Here is a 6320-nt window from a genome sequence, read left to right on the forward strand (position 1 = left end):
CGTTGAGTCGAAGCTGTTTTGTAAAATGAAGGTGAAAAGTAGATATTCATTGCGTTTACCTATGCAATATTGGCGTTTTCATCATGTGTCTCAGTCAGCCCCAAATTGTTTGGTATTTTTGATTGCATCAAGACAGACCTTCGAAACAAGGATAATCTCAAAGGAAGTGAAAGCCTAGACATGCTGATAAAAATATGTTATAAATTGTTTTTTTTTACATAGTAAAATGATGGAGGCATTTAATACCTTCTAATCTTTTTAATGTAACAGGTTTGAAAGGTTCGAAATATTGTATATTCTATAAATCGTTGTTTAATATGTTACGGAGACAGATGATAAACTATAATGCTTGAATTAAACAAATATTTTATTCTATCCTTTTTTATAAATTTACTACAAAGAGAACTTGTATATAGTTTTCTGTATCTGCTGTCAAACCTGTCACAAAACATGTAGCCCAAGGGTTAAGCTAGTGCACGTTTGTCATTTTTATATACATATCCCCGATGAAAGAAATTATGTTACGGAAAAAGGCACGACGGATTGCGTAATGTTGCATAAAGGCTAGACAACCAATTCGGATATATATGTTGAAACATAACTGTCTAGAGAGAGAGAGAGAGTGAGAGAGATGGGGTAGAAATGCTAGACTGATAAGGTCACCTTCACTTGATAATATCTACGTAAAAATGTTATGTTTAAAATAATGAAGACTGTTGCTAGGTTAAATAAAACTGTTTAATGGGTTATGTTTGTTGTATTAAATGGCCACGCTACGTTACATCTTATTCATGAAATACCTCTGTTGACCAGCCCAAACATGCATTCTTGCATAAAAACTACTTTTTTCACTGGATCCGCCCATGTATTAACGGGAGAAAAATCGTGTGCAAGCAAGGCAATTCACGCGCTGTTAATACCCGATTTTTATTTTTGAAACACTTTCCCAGGGACGTGTATGTATTTCTGCGCAGATTGACATCTGGTATCTGCGTCTTGTTTCTTTCATAAAAACCTCTTCTTGAAGCATTAAAAATGCAATTTAAACCATAGAATGTTTTATTGTATCATTAACTAACGTCAAATGCGCTGCCCCAACAATGTTCGTACTCGTTTCTTGCCTTGTTTACTCCCCTTTTAGAACTCGGCGTCAATTCAGATTTTGTAGACAACCGTGAATGTTAAAGAATCGCGTGTTTACCTGTGCTATTTTTTGTTTTTATGAATCATATTTATTATTTTGGTATGTCGGTATGTTTTTATCTAATTTCTCGAAGAATTTATATAAACAGCTAGGAAGCTTGACACTACGTTCGTACTCATCCGTACTCCAACTGTGTCCGTACTCAATATAACTCGAATGTAAAGTTATTATTCTTGAAATTGTGATCGAGTCAACCAAATTGTGAAATGATATGAACAGTTATTGGTAATTTTATGTTTGTAATAACGAGAGATAAGAAAATCGCTGAAAAACCTTCAGGATGTGCTTTTGATAGCATATATGGCCCAGACATATCTATTTGATAGTGTTGTTTATTTCTGGGCCCTGGATACGGATATTTAAAACATTTTAACCGTTTCCAAGAACAACAGGAATGGTAAATAAAAAATGTACCGGAATCATCAAGTCATCACATATGAAAACAATACATAAAGTCGTCGTGTAATGTTTTTTTATGCAAGAATAGCGACAATACACGTTTGTTTTGTGCATTAAGGAGATGTCACGGCTGAGATAGTTTAGCATTATTACAATACACAGTCGGTATTGAAATTGTGTTTCCAATACATGTGCTCATTAGATAAATCCTCATTATCTATGTGAAAATAAGGGATGTGTTTTGTATGATTGCAACACTGTGAGTTGCTCTAATTACTGACAAATGACTGAAACAATAGGAATTCGTACGAGAGATGGATAGACAAAACGACAGTGAGGTAACAATATATTCTTTTATTGTTTTAATGTATGAGTTGTAAGCTACAATAAAGAATACCCATTTTATGAAAATCAAACTGGAAGTTAGAAATAACAGAAAAAAATTAATTAGGTCATGAGTCATCATATACCTGTCAAAATTTATCATTAGTTTTCACGAGCTGTCAAAATTACTTTTATCTCTCTATTCTGCAAATGCATTGTTTTTGAAAGTATCTTGGACGGATATTGTAGTGTGTAACTTACTTTACATTCCACATTAATACTTGTGCTTGAAATTGCTTTGTTGAGCTCACCGACGTCACATATGAATGTATATTGTTTTAGTTTACTGTCTGTTGTAAAGGTATCAAATCTCAATATTAAGATGTAAGAATTGTTCCTTTCTGGTAGACAATGGAAACTATTTGGTTGAATCATAATATAACAGTTTTTGGAAAGAACTGAATATTCTTTGGTTTTTTGTTATTCACCGGAAATTCAAAAAGTGACATCACCTTAACTTCGGTCTCGGTCACAAACAATCCCGCGGGCTTCTGCAGACGTAAATACATAAAAAAAAACGCGTATTATCCCTACATTGTATACACTCACTATGGCGTGATATAGCTGACCCGATCAAGATGATAATAAGGGATACTGAGACGGTCAAATAAAGGTGAGGCTAATAATAGCTATGTCCCCATGTCTGGACCGTTTAATGTCACAGACTATTATAAAAATAAAAGCCTTGTCACTGTGCTGCGGGCGCAGACGTTATTTCAAGCCACCAATTAGCGCCGGGGTGTACATTACTGAGCAATATTATTTTGGAACTGCTCATGTTTTTGTAAAATTATTTATCACTAACATATTATGCTAACGTAGAGAGAGAGAGAGAGAGAGAGAGAGAGAGAGAGAGAGAGAGAGAGAGAGAGAGAGAGAAGGGGGGGGGGGAGAGAGAGGGGGGGAGAGAGAGAGAGACGCTTATTTACCATATTCATTAATATAAAATCTGATTGTGTTTTAATTTTGGACAAAGTACGATAAATTGAATTAATTTATTATACCTAAAATTACATTCATTAACAAATTAAATACCGGATGGCTAAAAATGCCGCAAGGGATCTAGACACGTCCATTCATACATTCTATGCGATAACTGTTTATTTTGGGATTAAGTTATTTTATTGAAAAATTGGGTTGTGACAGTATTTTAGCTAAGTGAATTGATAGATTAATTTTGAGGTGCGGCAGTCCAGATTTTTTTAAAGGATTAGTATCAGAGACGTTTTGTTGTGTTTTGAATTGACACTATCATGACTATGTCACTTTTTCCCACTTTTAAAAATGCATTAATTTCATTGGTTTAGCCTTTTTAAAGATACCTGGTCATTGCCGTCAGAGTCATGTTATTGAACACATGTATTGGTCTCTTTTTTTTCATTTTAAAATAATTGGATTAATATTGGATTATAATACAGGTTTGTTGATTTTATTCATTACATCTTGTAATTATCAATTCAAAGGTCTCATAATAATGATTTTATCTTTTCTGTTTAGACAAGTTTGTAAATAGTTTACTACCATTATGTTTAGCTCAGACAGTGTATTATTGAGTAGTACTTTCATTATTTTCAGTTGCAATGATACGCTATTTGTTGTTATACTAATTATGTTCAGTCATGAAAAAGAACTGTTAAATGGTACATGTAATGTGAGTACTACTCAATAATACACTGTCTCTCAGTACCACTCAACTGTTTATTCTCATGGCTGAACAATAAGAGTTTAGTACCAAACAGCATATTATTATAACTGTACAAAATAATGTAGCACCCCACAGTGCATCTTTTTAACTGAAAATAGCTTTGTTACCACATGCCTGTTTCCTTCAAGAATTTCGTGAACATAATGACTATAGCACCCAACAATATATTGACTTGACTGAACACAACATAACACTTCAATAACTGCACACACTGTGATTTCCACCCTCAATATTGTATTTCGGACTCAACATGTCAGTCATTCTCAACATAAGACAGTCTAGGCGTTCCATACCTATTGGATGTACGCACGTGAGTGTACTCATCCGCTGACTAAAGGTTAACGGGGTAGGTTTAAATGCGTGCGTGCACTAAATTTACGCGGAAGGTAAATCAATTAATATGAACTCTGATTTACAAGTTGATTAAACAACCAGATGTTGTGATCAATGTTTATGACAAAAACTGACTTTCTGCATTTATTCTGCTGAGTTGTAAGTGATATTGGAAGGAGTCTATATTTTTGGTAAGTTAAAATTTTCTCTGTACATTGGTCTTTAAAATTGCAATATGTTTGCAGAAATGAACAAACACCTTAGTCTGTTTTAAGCAGATTATAATTTGTTACTAGTAAGTTAAATATTACATTTCTGAAGTAACTTTTTGAAGTACATTGAATACAAAATGAATGCACCATTTAAAGTCTGAATATAATTGTGAATAATATTCATTTATGTTTATTATTCCGTTTTTATTATTATAACAACTATTTAGTATCCACGAAGACATTTAAATACATTAATATATTATTATATAACACTGGACCCTAAAGCAACATAATTTCGTTGTTGCTTAAAGATCATTCATGTCAGTAATAATGGTCATATGTTTAAACTGAGCATTTGTCTTAATATAAATTGAAAAGTTAATAAATACTGACTTTCAAAATTGATTTTTTTTTCATTAAAACAGCTAAGACATTCAAGGGTGTAGGGGCAGGGGCGGCGCCCGCTGCCCCAATATTTCGAGGAGCGGCGAAATGCCGAACTTGTAAATTTTTGAAAAGGCTAGAAAATATAATTGAGATTTATTAAATACAGCGGACTTCCCTTGCCAACTGTCAATTTATCACGAAGCGCATCGGCGTCTAATATGTACACAGAATCTTGTCATATCGCTGACACCTTGCTAGATCACCTTGGTGGCCGGGTATTGTGCAAATTCAATAAACCGCCACGACAAAGGTCGCTGAATTTTCACGCCCCGCAGACTCGGAGTATAGTCGATAGACGATACAGTGAAAGTCAATCTATTCATTGCTTACTGCCTTAATGTTGTGTCTCAAATTCTTCCGAAAAAAGTAGCTTCTACATAAAAATGGAAAATACCTTTATAATGACATTTAATGATTAAAATGCTATAATTAAGGATTGGATTACGCCTTTAAGTTAGGGTCTTGTACTCGATCCCCTACTTAGACATTACTAGCTGGTTCAGCCCTGGCAAGACATTGTCCGTACAGTAAACTGTAAGTCTAAATACTGTAAGTGAAAACTCGGAAAAGAACGAGTATGTTCAGCTCAAAAACCCGCCAAATCGCACCATTTACTCTAGCTGTATGCATATTTTTCCTGAGGCCACCGTTCGTGCGAGGGAGATACCCCAACCCAAACCCACCCCTCCGCCACTCCAATGCTCAAATCGTCCCTACACACCTGACATTGCAATTGAGACAAAAAATTAATTGTTATGTAAGTTTAAATTGTTTTCACGTGCTTTCCATAATTATTTCTTATGTTACTTAGATAAATTATTTAACAAATGGGTGCAAGTTTCAATCATTAGGTTAAACCTACTTTAAAATTAATTGCTGTTTTCATCGTTATCGTTATTCAAGTCTTCCCTGCCTCTGTAGATACACTGTGTTCTGAACACGTCACAAACAGTTTACAGTTTCTGAATTACGGACTGTTCTATTAGTTACTGGAAACTTATTATATATTGGTGGCCGTCGCCGTTTTGTGCACTTTAAAGTTCTCTGAGTTTTTAACTGCGGTTAAGTATATATGAGACGCGCCATGAGAAAAGCAACATAGTGGCTTAGTGACCATCATGGATCCAGACCAGCCTGCGCATCCGCGCAGTCTGGTCAGGATCCATGCTGTTCGCTTTCAAAGCCTATTTCAGTTAGAGAAACCATTAGCGAACAACGGCATGGATCCTGCATCCGCGCAGTCTGGTCTGGATCCATGCTGGTCGCAAAGCCACTATGTTGGTTTCCACGTGGCGCGGCTCATATATTGGTTGCCGTCGCCGCTTTGAGCACTTTAAAAGTTCTCTGAGTTTTTAACTGCGGTTAAGTATATATATATTTCTGTGTGTAAATTAAAGAGCAGTCCTCTACCTTGAAATTCGATTTCTTTTTTCAAATACAATCATCCTTGAGTATTTGATATTGAGTCTTTGGCACAGGTGGATACAGTCTGTTATAAGTTGAACTTTTTCTTTCAGTTGGAGTTGATCTCAGAATGCAAAATTTGTCATTTTCAGTTCATGTGCTATATCCGGTAGAATGGGGTCTCGCATAGGAGAAAATATTTCACAGCGCAAGATAAAGTGTTCCATTGTTT

The sequence above is a fragment of the Mercenaria mercenaria genome, chromosome 18, assembly GCF_021730395.1.
Source record: "Mercenaria mercenaria strain notata chromosome 18, MADL_Memer_1, whole genome shotgun sequence".
In the NCBI taxonomy this organism is placed as follows: Eukaryota; Metazoa; Mollusca; class Bivalvia; order Venerida; family Veneridae; genus Mercenaria; species Mercenaria mercenaria.